At 40.7% G+C, this 14,248-nt stretch overlaps 3 non-coding genes across 3 annotated transcripts; all 3 read left to right on the plus strand.

Moving 5' to 3' along the window:
• Window positions 1–3,084: 3,084 nt before the first annotated feature.
• On the plus strand, window positions 3,085–3,157 carry trnak-uuu (transfer RNA lysine (anticodon UUU)). The gene has a single exon. It is a non-coding gene; the product is annotated as a tRNA-Lys (tRNA).
• Window positions 3,158–3,277: 120 nt separating this feature from the next.
• Window positions 3,278–3,359, plus strand: trnas-uga (transfer RNA serine (anticodon UGA)). The gene has a single exon. It is a non-coding gene; the product is annotated as a tRNA-Ser (tRNA).
• An 895-nt stretch (window positions 3,360–4,254) lies between these two features.
• On the plus strand, window positions 4,255–4,327 carry trnak-uuu (transfer RNA lysine (anticodon UUU)). Its single transcript has one exon. It is a non-coding gene; the product is annotated as a tRNA-Lys (tRNA).
• Window positions 4,328–14,248: the final 9,921 nt, after the last annotated feature.

Below are 14,248 nucleotides of genomic sequence, written 5' to 3' on the forward strand. Positions count from 1 at the left end.
TTACAGTAACAAAATGAAATAAGACAGTTAATACTAAAGCATCAGTGATATACATAAAAGAGTTATTTTACAATGCTATAATATTCCATAATATTACTGTTTCTTAACTGAATAAATGCAGCCTTAGAGCACGTACTGTTTATTAAATTTGCATTATTTAATATTCATTATTTAAATTGCTTTAAAAATGTATATATGTATATATAAAAAGTTAACAAGTTAACTAATTAAAAATGTTAAATTATACCATTAAATTGTACACATATATATATATATATATTTGTTTCTAATTTAAATGTAATATATGTGTGTGTCTGATATTAATTACATTATAGGAGGACCAAACCCGCAGAAATTAAAAATTAATAAATAAACATGTAAACAAATAAAAAGATAAATTTGATAATAGGAAAATAAATAAAGGAATAAACGACTTGATAAAATAAATATGATTTATTCTTTACCAAACTAATTTTTGTATTATTTCCCTTAATTTATTTTCTGCTTTTATTTATTTGTTAATTAATATTTATATTTGGTCAGCAAGACCAACCAACCTAATTATCATGCACATCAAAATGTAAGAATAGATATAAAACTAAAGAAAGAAAATTAAAAATAAATAAAGATTAAAATAAATAAATCTGGAAATAAAAACACATTGGAATAAATAAATAAACAAATAAATGAATGCATAAATAAATATAAGAATAAATGGAACAAACAAATAAATAAAATAATAAATAAATACAATTAAAAATAATACAAATACATTAAAATATAAAAGCAAAAAATTATAAATTAGGGGAAAAATATACAAAAATACATTTGATTAAAATGAATCATGTTTATTTTATCAAGTCTTTTATTCCTTTATTTATTTTCCTATTATCACATTTATTTATCTATCTATTTATTAATTCATTTATTGATTCATTTTTAATTGCAGGTTTGGTCCTCCATACTACTGCACATTACATCTTACTGCACTGTTAACATATATTTTAAGCATATATTTAACAGAATAAATTAGTGACGGAATAATGTTCTTTGACTTGTTAGGTGTACTGTTTCTTATCGTCACAATCCATTCAACACGATAACAATACGATTACATGACAATATACATGCAATTTAAATGATACAAATATTTGAATAATAATGTATATGCGGTCACCTGAGGGAAAATGTGTCTGCAATTTGCATACCCTTTGGTAAATGTATTTCATGAACAATGCTCACCTAACAAGTCAAATAACATTATTCCGTCACTAATTTATTCTGTTAAATTCATATTCAGTCAGTATAGTTCTGACAGCATGACTTAAGTATTACTTCATTCATTTACTCATTTATAATCATCCAGTCATAATGCAGCTCCTTCTTTAAAGATCTTCTAACATCTAAATAATGAATTAAATCAGCTCATCTTCATCTTCAAGTCCACATGGGTGTCCTAGCAGAGTAACAACATGTATTGTGCACATGAACCCAAAATTAAATGCCACTTCGGTTGATATTTTGTAATAAAAGGCAAGAACATTCAAACAAATGTCCAAACACATTTTTCGGTCACTTCATTTGAAATAGTATATGTATAAAGACCATAAACTTACTTGTAAAGAATGTGGGCTCTTTTCCAGGCATGGGTAGTGTGGAACTATGTGTAGGATGAGGTGCAGTCGGTCTCAAAGATAGATTCTGTGAAATTCTATCTCCAAACCGAGAGTCTAAAGGGGAAATCTCTCCTTTATTACTTTTAACCTCTGTAAAAAGCAAGAAAGAGTAGAATAGTGACAAAGCAAACATAGTTATTTTTTCTACTGCTGCTGAATCATTTACAAATTTGGTAACTATCATGCGGTAATTGTCAAAATTCCTGTCGATTTGGGATGGGCCACAGTTGCTAAAGTTCACTCACGTGTCTGCCTTTTAATTTTATTCTTAAAGCGAGTTCCTAGAGTTTCACACAATAAATGTATATATTCACACTATATACTAGAATTACATCTCTTGTGCCTTAATTTCAAAGGCAACATAAGTAATTTTCAAATAACTAAAATAACTTCAAAACAATAATAAAACATTAATTATACGCTGTATATTTTCTAATCGCTAGGTGTCAGTACACTCACTGGCTGTTACCTAGAGTGCCGTGGGCTTGCTATTTGTTCCAAACAACATGGCTTTTGACGCAAGTTTACAGTAACGATAAAACCATGTGAAGATGCTTTCCAGCATTGACAGCATGCGCCTGCTTTAGTTTGTAACCTTCTGGAGGCCTAGCTTAAACTTTATAAAAGGAAAAAAAGTCACTGTTACAGGATTACCCTTGTAAAGAGTTATGTTGGTAAGAAACAGTTTTGTCTACAAGCTAAAGATGACAACGCCCCTTTGTAGTCTGGGACATGTCGGGTAGACCGGTAGCTCGCTGTGATCGTATAGTGGTTAGTACTCTGCATTGTGGCCGCAGCAACCCCGGTTCGAATCCGGTGAGTTTTACTCTTTTTGTGCACGGCGCGTGTCCTTGATGTGCTCTGGATGTTCGAGTGAATTGAAACTGGGACCTTCTTTGAAAGCATGAGTTCTCAGGTTCGAACCCCTAGAGAAAAGACTGAAAACGAAACGCTCCTATTGATTTCGGAAGAATCTTGTTTCAGAGAGAATATGGTGCGTGTATATTTTCTAATCGCTAGGTGTCAGTACACTCGCTGGCTGTTACCTAGAGTGCCGCGGGCTTGCTATTTGCTACAAACAACTGCGCCTTTGACACAAGTTTACAATAACGATAAGAGCGCGGCAAGTCAACAGCATTGAAGCGTGTGAAGAGGCTTTCCAGACAAGTAGCAGTGAGTTTTTGTTCTTTTTCCTAGCATTATTTTCCTTTAATGACTATTATCATCAGTCTAATAGGCTGCATTCTCACTAATTTGCAAATATATTTTGACATACCAGAGGTTTTGACGGCCGTTCTGAATCTTCGAAGAAGGAAACGCAATGCATTGGAGGACACTCTTTTTTCTGCGCCAATACGATTCATTTTGCTGTGCGTTCGCACGCAGCACGCACGCTTCTCGAGCAAGAGCCTGGATAGCTCAGTCGGTAAAGCATCAGACTTTTAATCTGAGGGTCCAGGGTTCAAGTCCCTGTTCGGGTGAACGAGCCTCTTTTTGTGGAGCGGTACGTTTTGTTGTTGAGTTCTTGCTGATCTACACTGGCCTCGGGCAGCGACGCTGCAAGGCACCAAGCCAAACGACATGCCCCTTTCAGACAGCTTGTAGTCGGGGCCGAGTGGTTAAGGCGATGGACTTGAAATCCATTGGGGTCTCCCCGCGCAGGTTCGAATCCTGTCGACTACGTTGACAGTCTTCTTTAGTTTCTAACCTTCTGGAGGCCTAGCTTAAACTTTATAAAAGGAAAAAAAGTCACTGTTACAGGATTACCCTTGAATAAAGTAATGTTGGTAAGAAACAGTTTTGTCTGCAAGCTAAAGATGACAAGGCCCCTTTGTAGTCAGGGACACGTCGGGTAGACCGGTAGCTCGCCGTGATCGTATAGTGGTTAGTACTCTGCGTTGTGGCCGCAGCGAATCCGGGTCACGGCAAGGTTTTCTGGGTGCCATTGAAATTGAGCTCCATGTCACCACCTCTCCTCACCCCGTCCTTCGGCCTACTCATTTTGTGCACGGCGCGTGCCCTTGATGTGCTCTGGATGTTCGAGTGAATTGAAACTGGGACCTTCTTTGAAAGCATGAGCTCTCAGGTTCGAACCCTTAGAGAAAAGGCTGAAAACGAAACACTCCTATTTATTTCGGAAGAATCTTACTTCAGAGAGAATATGGTGCGTGTATATTTTCTAATCGCTAGGTGTCAGTACACTCGCTGGCTGTTACCTAGAGTGCCGCGGGCTTGCTATTTGCTACAAACAACTGCGCCTTTGACACAAGTTTACAATAACGATAAGAGCGCGGCAAGTCAATAGCATTGAAGCGTGTGAAGAGGCTTTCCAGACAAGTAGCAGTGAGTTTTTGTTCTTTTTCCTAACATTATTTTCCTTTAATGACTATTATCATCAGTCTAATAGGCTGCATTCCCACTAATTTGCAAATATATTTTGACATAGCAGACGTTTTGACGGCCGTTCTGAATCTTCGAAGAAGGAAACGCAATGCATTGGAGGACACTCTTTTTTCTGCGCCAATACGATTCATTTTGCTGTGCGTTCGCACGCAGCACGCACGCTTCTCGAGCAAGAGCCCGGATAGCTCAGTCGGTAAAGCATCAGACTTTTAATCTGAGGGTCCAGGGTTCAAGTCCCTGTTCGGGTGAACGAGCCTCTTTTTGTGGAGCGGTACGTTTTGTTGTTGAGTTCTTGCTGATCTACACTGGCCTCGGGCAGCGACGCTGCAAGGCAGCAAGCCAAACGACATGCCCCTTTCAGAAAGCTTGTAGTCGTGGCCGTACCCTCCGGCGAATGGACAGCCTAACTATTCCTAACCATTTGTTACAAGTCCTAACACAAGTCCTAACACAATCTAAATAAGTCCTAACAATTCCTAACACAATCTAAATAAGTCCTAACAATTCCTAACACAGGTCCTAACAATCCTAAATTACGTCCTAACAGTTCCGAACAGCGGGTCCTAACAGTTCCGAACAGCGGGGCAAAACAGCCATTGGCTGGACGGGCCAAAACAGTCATTGGCCGAAACATAGTCTCGTGACCACCGTCATAAAGAGCGACGGCGCGAAAAGGACTCGTCATTCACCCCATCACTACCTGAGACGGTTTTGTGTTTTGATGCAGGCAAGTACAGTTTAATTAACATTTTAACGTGAAAGAGAAAAATTATCTATTCGTTGGACATTACAGTTCAAACTCGGTTTAGGTTGCACACGTTTAATTCAGCTATCTTTATTTGTAATTCGTTGTTTTAACACTTATATAGAGTTCGGAGGCCATGTTTTGATATAGTGATATAAATCGCGGCCTTCATACTGCAAAAGCTTAGCCGGACTGGTTTAAGATAACAGTATATGGACTATAAATGAGGATAATAATTCCTATGATGATTAATGTTAAAATACAGAGTGGTGACTTGTTTTGTATTAACCATAGAGTGTACAAATAAAACCGTAATAAAAAGCCTAATAACTTTAGAAACTAATTATGTTATAATTTTTACATAATGAACTGCTTTATTTTTACTCTCTGTTGCTTTTTACTGTTTTCAATTTATTAGTTTTTTTTTTTCAATCGCTAACAAGCGCTTACCCATACTTCAGATAATTTTTCTAAACTCTTAAAACAGACTCACACCCACAAAACACAATTGGCCAAATGGACGATTTTCTTCTCAAAAACACATTTTGAAAAACACACTCTTCATTTCAAAATAGAACACATCTTTCTCTGCATACACTAACTTTACCAAAACACTGAAAATCTGACTCAGACTCAGAATGAAATTATTCTGTCAAAGAATAACACTTGTTTTCACGTCACAAGGTACATGCAGTCAATCAAAGTACACCCAGTTTCAAAATACTGGCTATTGTTGACATTACAAAAACTTCATAGACTTTAGTGTTTCAGTTTGAAAAACATGCAAAACATGCAGTCCACCGTTTTTACACTACATTTCTTGGTTGGGAATTGTATGTCCACATGTACAGTAACTTTACTTTTTTCCAGCCTCTCTTAGTGAAAGACCGTGGTTGATTACATGGTCAATGATAGTGGCACGGATTTCATCACTGACTACTGTTCTTGCAGCCCTTGGAATGCCACCACCACACATTCTTACACCTTTACCTTGCCCTCTCCTTGGGCCTTCTCTTCTCCCTGGCCCTGCTCCTCTCACTTCACCTCTCATCTCTCACTGCACCCCTCACTGCACCTCTCACTGCACCCCTCACTGCATCTCACCTCTCACTGCATCTCACCTCTCACTGCACACTGCACCCCTCACTGCACCTCTCACTGCATCTCACCTCTCACTGCACCCCTCACTGCACCTCTCACTCCATCTCACCTCTCACTCCATCTCACCTCTCACTCCATCTCACCTCTCACTGCATCTCACCTCTCACTGCATCTCACCTCTCACTGCATCTCACCTCTCACTGCATCTCACCTCTCACTGCACACTGCACCCCTCACTGCACCTCTCACTGCATCTCACCTCTCACTGCACCTCACCTCTCACTGCACCTCACCTCTCACTGCACCACTCACTGCACCCCACCTCTCACTGCACCTCTCACTGCACCTCTCACTGCACCCCTCACTGCATCTCACCTCTCACTGCACCTCTCACTGCACCACTCACTGCACCCCTCACGGCATCTCATCTCTCACTGCACCTCTCACTGCACCACTCACTGCACCCCTCACTGCATCTCATCTCTCACTGCACCTCTCACTGCACCACTCACTGCACCCCTCACTGCATCTCACCTCTCACTGCACCTCACGTCTCACTGCACACTGCACCTCTCACTGCACCTCTCACTGCACCCCTCATTGCACCAATTTGAATTTAGTGCAACGTAATCATTCATTCTATTTACCATAGTTTAAAAATTGTCTTTTAACATGGTTAAATTAACAAACATACATAATTTGACAACCATCCATGTGTAAAATCCCTCTTCTACATAAAATTTGTCTTAAATGTTTTCCCCTAAGCCTTTTCTTTAAATTTCATTTCATTTGTATCTCTCTGAAGTTGTTCTCAAGTTGTCTCGTATTTACCCTGTTGTTTCATATTTATAGACATGACTAAGACTGGTAAACCAGACTCATACTGGCATGACATCATGTGCAAGTATGCCCAAGGGAAGTACCACTTCTCAACAGGCAAGAAGCCAGGGGCGAAGAAGTGGAAGCATGCCTTGGAAAGAATTAATAACTGTCCATTACACAAACAGACCTGTGCATATGATATATTTGGGAAAATAATCACTTGCAAATGTGGTTATCATAAGGTATGTAATGAATGTGATTATTTTACCTATGCTGGTGATCATTACTAATTTAAAAACATTTTTTAATAAGAGAAAAATGTTCATTATTTGAGCTGTAAAGCCTGACATGAAATAATAGTCAGAAAAAGGTGTGTGTGTATATATATATATATATATATATATATATATATAATGCGCACAAACTGAGCAAAGCTGTGCAATTTAGTGCAAATGCTGTCAGTACACTAGATTAATTTCTTAGCTTTTAATGTAAATCAGTGAGGTCTTTATAATGGTATAACAGGTTACTTGAATAAAATGCATATAAATGTCAATTTAACTCGCAGTAAAAAGATGCCTGCACAAAGACCTGAAGGTGGGTGTTTTTACAATTCTACTTAAAGGTGTATTACTTTCCTTAAAGAACAACAACCTATGAATCAGACGACAGTTTGCATGTAGTAATTGTGTACAACATGTTTTTCAGCAAAGTTTTGATTTTGATAATTTGCAGATTTTTAGACCTAGGGAAAACACTAATCCTAGGGAAAACACTAATGCTTTTTTTACAGTCAGCAGAGCAGACAGTGTTAGGCATGCAAGCAGGACCACAGAGCAGTGCAGGCATGCAAGCAGGACCACAGAGCAGTGCAGGCATGCAAGCAGGACCACAGAGCAGTGCAGGCATGCAAGCAGGACCACAGAGCAGTGCAGGCATGCAAGCAGGACCACAGAGCAGTGCAGGCATGCAAGCAGGACCACAGAGCAGTGCAGGCATGCAAGGAGGACCACAGAGCAGTGCAGGTGCAAAACCTGCCTCATGGAGCAGTGCAGGTGCGCAGGCAAGACCAGCCTCATGGAGCAGTGCAGGTGCGCAGGCAAGACCAGCCTCATGGAGCAGTGCAGGTGCGCAGGCAAGACCAGCCTCATGGAGCAGTGCAGGTGCGCAGGCAAGACCAGCCTCATGGAGCAGTGCAGGTGCGCAGGCAAGATCAGTCCCAGAGAGCAGTGCAGGTGCTCAGGCAAGACCAGCCTCATGGAGCAGTGCAGGTGCTCAGGCAAGACCACTGAGCAGTGCAGGCGCAAAACCAGCCCCAGAGAGCAGTGCAGGCTCAAGATCAGTCCCAGAGAGCAGTGCAGGCTCAAGATCAGTCCCAGAGAGCAGTGCAGGCTCAAGATCAGTCCCAGAGAGCAGTTCTTCAATAAAGTGTGGTCTTTGTGGTGAAGACATTGATGTGGACTGTTTCTCCGAACATCTGTCAGATTACCATGTCCAAGAATGTTGTGACCAGTGTGGTGCAAAAGTCTGGGGTGCGGTTGGACTTCTTCACCACATTGAAACTAATCATCCTTGTACCAGTCTTGCAGGGACAGAATCTGTGGATCCACCAACACCTTCTCCAACAACATCATTTACTGAATCACCCGCATACATTGAAGAGCAGCAAGGCGTTCCACAAACTGCACCTCAAACACCATCCCTGGAAATTAACCTGAGGCCTCCAGTAGTGAATTGGGTGAGTTTTCTCCCCAAACAGTTCTGTCGAGTTATTAAGCCAGCAGACCAGAAGTGGATCGCGCAGTGTCTATATGACGCCACAGGACGACTTAAGCAGCAGTTTTCTCAAAACTGGTTTCATCCACCAAGTCCCAGCAAGCCTACAACTTCACCTCCTGATCCTAACACCTACTTTAGACAGCGTATGTTTCTGTGGGCCCCAATGAGAATGTGGGGTATTCCTCTGAAGTGCACACAGTGCAATAGGAAGATGCACCATTCAGGAATCTACACAAAAGTGAGGGAAGTCATTGATATTGACTCGAGATATTATTTAATTGGAGTAGACTACCCTCGCTGCAGTAAGTGTAAGATTCCTGTCTGCCCTTGGAGTTCGGAGATCCTCAAACAACTAGATCCCTCCCACAGAAACAAATTCCCCGCTGTTCTTACCACTCACCTTGCACTTGACAGGAAGTGTGTGACTTTGTTGAAGCCTAGAACTGCTGGGAACAGCTCCAGTTTCTTGCAGCAGGCGCTTGAAGAAGTTCACAGCGAGGAGTGGGCAAGACGTACCATTAACTATCTGACAGACTGTGAATTTCACAAAAAGAAATGTGCCCTGACACAGGCTGAAGTGGTATATCAGCAGCCACCGCCTTTTTGCCCCCTACCTCTGGCACAGTGGTTTGAGACGGTTCATGCCAACGAGATCCTGAGTCACATTGATGAGCTAAAGGGTGTCATAACATCAACATATGGTAGCATCCTGAAGCTTGATTCTACCAAGAAGGTAAATGTATATAAAAAGAGGCAAATGCATGTTAATTTCAACTTGATGTTCAGAGATTTTTATCTGATTGTAATGTTTGTGTATTTATATAGATAACTAAAAAGCTTGCTGGTGGCATTGCGGACACTGCTACATGGATGACCAATGTTGGCAATGAGTTTGGCCAAGTCCTGAACTGTGTCCTAACCACTGGTGAGGGAGCTGGCATAGATGACTTGTGTCAGGGCATCGTAAAGCGATACAAGGATGCTGGGGAGCCAGAGCCAGCTGTGATTTACGTTGACCGGGACTGCTGCAGCGAGACAGGTTTGTTACATTAAGTCTTTACCTAATATGAATGTGTTTGTATTTCTAATTCATATTAGCAACCATTTCAGGCATGTTTCTAAATTACTAAAAACTAAATTTCATTCCTGTACATGGTTTTTCTAGGTGTTTGTTCATATTCTTTAAGAACACTCATAAAGAGAATTTTTAGAACTATTTACTATAGAAATTTATATTTTTTTAGATCTATTTACAATGGTTCTAAAATTCTTAATTTCTATTTACAGTAGCAATTTACTATGAGAACCCTGTTCAGTGTTTGCAATCAAGTAGACAAAAGCTTATGTAAAACAGCATTATTATATTTCTTTAATGATGCAAATGTAAATCTGAGAAAACAATCACTCCTTGTTTCTCATTGGTGTAGGCGTGACTCCAGTTCTTACCTGGTTCCGACCATGGAATATCACAGTGCGACTTGATGTGTTCCACTTCATGCGGCGGTTTACTGCTGGCCTTACAACGGAGCACCATCCACTGTATGGCACTTTCTGCTCCAAGTTGTCCAGCTGTATATTTGAATGGGACAAGGATGACATCTCTCGTCTTAAAGAGGCGAAAAAGACCATGCTTTTAAAAAAACATGGGGGTCATATTTCAACATAGGCCCAAATCCTGTCAAGCATCACCTCCAGTGAGCTGGCCAAGCACTGCAGGAGGAGGACACGCGGAGTTGAAGAAACTCGTGTCTTGATACAAGGACTGCTGGACTCCATGTGGGAACTGACCGACACCACTGGTTTGCGCCTCATCAATCCAGAGAGCATGACACGTGTGTGGGAGGTACAGCAGAAACACTTACCTTGCATCCAAGATCCACCCGGTGTTCAGTTGTACACAAAACTGGGCTCCGGTTTACAGAAGGGTGACAAGGTTCTGGATGTACTGAGGTGTGGCAGAGGGTCCTCCTCTCTGGAAAGCTTCCATCGCCACCAGTGCACTTTTATTCCAGGTAAATTGAAATTATAAAACAATATTATGCATATATTTAAATAGTGTTGTCACAATACTGAAGTTGCTGACTTCGAAAATTAAAGGCACCAAATTGGAAACAAACCTTTTTCTTAGGCCTGGTGGTTCTGAGTGGGGGGTTATATAATAGTATTTTAATCATGTGAAACATTGTCTTTCAGGTTGGAGATGTAATGCACTACATACGCAGATGTACATGCTTGAGGGTGCATCTAGGTGGAACATCAACCGAGCTCATCAAGCTGTGGACATGAGTGGTACATCACTTACTAAAATGTATGATGTACGTTTAATGTCCCACATGAATGTCCTCAGCAACAGAGTCCTTGGATGTGCACTCCTGCCAGAATTCAAACCTCCTGGGAAACCCACTGGTAAGATTCACCATTGTACACACTATTACGATGGTGATTCCAGGCATCACTGTGTGTTTTCAAAGGCTTTGCATGCTGCCTGAACGCTAACCAATCAGACCATCGTTTTCATGACTGATCATTGCTGTAAAGGTGCTTGTTCCTAGTTATAAGATATGTCAGTTTGTGAAACTGAAGTGTATTTGTTTTAGTTTTTCTTTTGTGATTTTTGCTTTTACATTTTTCATGTTAATCGCAAAATAGATTTTTCATTAGCAACACTACATTCATCACATGCACTGTAGCCTACTGCTTTAGCCTGATATATAGCTCTTATTACAAAATGTTTATTGAATCTTTATGGCAGATGAGCGTATAGCTGTGGAGTACTTGCTGGCACAGTCTGACAGAGGAGACCTGCTTTCTCCACTGGAGCAACATGAAATCGCCTTGCCAGAGATGGAGGTTGAAGTTCAGGAGGATGAGTGTCTGGATGTCACAATATGTGATGCGGCAGACCTCAATTTGGGCACACACACCCTTGCAAGTTCCAGCAGTCATGGTGATTCATTGATCTCACCTCTGGTAATGTCAATTTTCTTGATCGTTTTGAATTAAAATTACATAGGAATGTTAATGTTTTTAGGAGCAATGAATGAGTTGCTTCATGATTAAACGTTCATTTAATTAAAAGATTAATAATAGTCAATTTGAACAGTCAATTTTGTAACTGAAGTTTATTCTTCTCTTTAAAATGTTTTTAAAAAATCTAGGAAACCAGTGTGCCAAGTGGTGGCTCTTACAGTCCTGACATTGAAGACATTTCCTGTGCTGGGCCCAGCACACCAGCTCCGGTAAAGTTTCTAATACCTGATGCTTGTAATTTGTGAATGGTTTATCAAAGTATCAAAATAATTTCCTAATCCAGGATTCTGTTTTTGTTTCCATTTCTAGGACAGTAGATGTGATTCAAGGGGTGTTCCTGGATGGGAGGCAGTGGATAACCTGGCAGGCTATCTCGTCAGTCTCAACCGCACGATCACTGGTTTATCAACTAACGAGATAGCAGAGATCTTGCGGTTGTATTCGTATTTGCATACCATTGATCAGTCCCCCTCCAAGTATTCCCTTAAGTGCAAGAAAAAGACCTTGGAAGGTCCTTGGAGAGCTTCTCGGAAGCGTAGTGGCTCAGCCCCTGGTCAGCAAGCAGCTGAGGGGTGAGTTAAATTGTAATGCACCGGTGTTAAATTTGAGTCTTGTTGAATGCTCCCTGTATAATTTAATTCCTTTCAAAGGTTAAAAATACTTTCAAAAAACTGTTTTGATGAGATCCAGGATAGATCATAAAGTCTATCTCTCATTGCCATACAATTCCAAAACATAATCAGTCTATATGTTTACAAAGCTATAATGAACCATAGAATACTAATCATACATAATACAATCATGCATCTTTTTATTCACAGACTGTTCATGACTCATGGTCAGGCTGCCCAGAGACCTGATGCCAACAGGGTTTCAGAATGTGTTGCACTCAAGCTTCTGAAGGAATTCAGGGAAGCCAGAAATAGGCCTAAAGATAACAAGGGCAAAACCTTTCCCATTCCTCAGGCAATTGTGATGATTTATAGCCGCATCAAGCAGCTGCTTGAAGACTGCAGAGAGCTACTAGACCAGACCAACTTGGTGCTAGTTACTATAAACAACACCACAGTGTCTTCATGGTGAGTTGGATTTCAGCTTCCTAAATTCACTTCAGTAATATGAAATCTATTCCTATGATGAACGACTGCACTTCTGAAATAATAAATCTTTTGAACTATTCTCTATTCCACATGTATTTGTATATAACATACATTAAATGTATACATTGTTTTCAGACACCGTCTCATTTTGAAACTTGCAACCTTTTATATGTCTGCCAAAAAAAGGATTTAAAAAATTTGGTAATAAATGCATACATTGTTTCACAAAAGCTTTTCAGAAATTCAGAATGTTACGGTTTAGAATACGTTATTGCTTATTACACAGCTTTCTGAAATGCTTGATTCTGATTTGTCAGTTGAGACATTCCACAGTCTGTTTTTCTCTGATAATGTTCACAAAGTGCGAAGTTCATCAATTACGAAATGAGGTCAATTCGGCTATAAATCAGCTGTAATGTTATCAGTTTAGTTATTGTCCAATAATGTCAGTATAGTCAAATTGATAATATTGCTGAATGTTAAAGGAACACGCTGACTTTTTGGGACTTTAGCTTATTCACCGTATCCCCCAGAGTCAGATAAGTCCATACATACCCTTCTAATCTACGTGCGTGCTGTAACTCTATCCGACGCCCCCACCGCTGGCCTAGCTTAGCACAAATACTGGAGGTAAATGGCTCCATCTAGCATACTGCTCCCAATAAGTGACAAAATAACATCAACATTTTCCTATTTACATGTTGTGATTTGTATAGCAACAGTGTGTACAAATAACAAGGCCATATGAGACGCAGGCTTCTTCTAACCATATACATACTGGGAAGTATATTCTCAGAAGGTGAAGCACTGCTACTTGGACGGAGTGATTTACTCGCAGCACCTGAGAACTGGTGAGGAGCAGAGAGTTTGCTCAGAGTTGGAGTAAATCACTCCACAGAAGTAGCAGTGCTTCGGAGATACGGTGAATAAGCTAAAGTCCCAAAAAGTCGGCGTGTTCCTTTAATGCTGAAGTATCCAAGTGATGGATAGTTTTTGAATAGTTTAGTGTACATAGTTTATAAAAACAAATCAGTAGAGATGTTTTGTAAATGTACTGTGGGTAAAGCTAAAAATGTCTGTTATTCTTTCCCAGGCTTCTCGACAGACAGAAAAGAACTGACCGGGACACCTTGCTACAAGGAGTGGAGCTTCCCCAGCCTGTTGGTTTGGCAAAGGAGCCACTGCCAAAGCCTAGAGAACTCCCATCTGCACCTGTTGAACATGGACATGTTGCCATTGAGTTCCAGGAGCCTGAAAATCGGGAGGGTGAGGCAGTTATACGCCAACGTAAATGTGCACGAACTGGAACTGCAGTGTCTTCTATTACGCACACAGACACTGGGCTTGTAGACACATCTCCATCTGGCACAGACTGGCCTGGGGCCCAGCACTTTCCTGGGTGGCATGTCTGGCCTGGGAATTCTGATTTGTCTTTTCCACCATCGCACTCTCAGGGTTGGTCGTCTTTTCCACCAGGCCAACCGCCATCAGTTCCACCATCGCCACTCTCAGGGTTGGTCGTCTTTTCCACCAGGCCAACCGCCATCAGTTCCACCATCGCACTCTCAGGGTTGGTCGTCTTTTCCACCAGG

The sequence above is a fragment of the Siphateles boraxobius genome, unplaced genomic scaffold, assembly GCF_051911475.1.
Source record: "Siphateles boraxobius isolate OS27281-9 unplaced genomic scaffold, OSU_SipBor_1 6, whole genome shotgun sequence".
NCBI lineage: Eukaryota > Metazoa > Chordata > Actinopteri > Cypriniformes > Leuciscidae > Siphateles > Siphateles boraxobius.